Below are 1,292 nucleotides of genomic sequence, written 5' to 3' on the forward strand. Positions count from 1 at the left end.
CCCCCTTTCCTTTAGAATCAGAATATCAAGGTTGGTTCCAGAATTTTAGAATTTTAGATTTTACAACTGAAGAAAATCAAAGGGTTTAATTTTTTTTTTCAAACTTTGCCAACTGAGGTTTTGCTTTGCTGGGTTTTAGGACAAATTGTGAAGGGCAACTTAAGATGCAAGAAGAAGATATCACAGCTCTTGAATTGTCTACAACTTTAGAAGAGTAGGGCCTCAGATGGTTAACTGAATCATCTTTATACTTTATACTCCAAACTAGTAGTGTGGGTCATGCAGATCACATTCAAAATTAAAGGTGGTCTTTCCTAAGAAAAACAGTTTGGTAATGTAATTGTATTGTATTTGTGATCTCACAAATATGCTTTAAACTGTGCTAAGAACTGTGAGATATAAATGGACAGGAAACTAATATTGCCATCATCATGAAGCTGGCAGCCTATTTGGGGAGACAAAATTAAATGGGAATTACCCAGACAGGAACTGAGCTTTATGTGAGCTTTATACCATCCAGTTGCAAAACAGGTGTTACAGAAAATAAACATCTTAAAGAGTCAGGAAAGTGAAACCAGAGTAGGCTAAAGTAGAAAAGGAAGACTCTATGAGAAATGGGGATTTGATTTGCGCTTGAAGGAAGAGTAGAACTTTAGGCAGGTGGAAAAGGTATTCCAAAAACTTTTGAAGAAAAAGACAGCACAGAGGTGATTTGTGACTTTCCTATGCCGCTTCCAAAGCATCCCTCTTCCTGCCTCATAAATAGCTTTGTTTCTTTGTGGCTCACATCTCTGACTGTGTCACTCTCTTCATCTGTTAGGTATGAACAGATGAAGAGAGTGACACACCTGAATCAATCACCTGATTGTTCCTTCTCATTTTTTTTAACACATGATCACATAGCTCACAGCTTCCTCTCAGTCCTAACCATAATCCTCATCAGAATGAATTCCAAGTACAGATGCACAGTCATTCTAGAAATCTGGAACTTTATTGCAGGACCATCAGCAATATCCTCCTTTTTCAGCCTATCTCAGCCAGAGAGCCTGTGATCATATCCTTCTAAGCTAGAATCTCTGCCCTAAAACCCCCGCCTTCTAGCTCCCTGGCTGCAGTGCTTCCTATAAACGCCTCTTTAACTTCATAACTACCACTCCTTTCACTGCTCCACTTTCCACAGGACTGCTCATAGGTTCACTCACACGGCTTGGATTCCATGGCTCAGCATCACAATCATACTCTTACAGGTCCTTGGCTAGCAACTGTTTTCCCTTGCTTCATCACAGGGAAAC

The sequence above is a fragment of the Eubalaena glacialis genome, chromosome 1 (assembly GCF_028564815.1).
Source record: "Eubalaena glacialis isolate mEubGla1 chromosome 1, mEubGla1.1.hap2.+ XY, whole genome shotgun sequence".
Lineage (NCBI taxonomy): Eukaryota > Metazoa > Chordata > Mammalia > Artiodactyla > Balaenidae > Eubalaena > Eubalaena glacialis.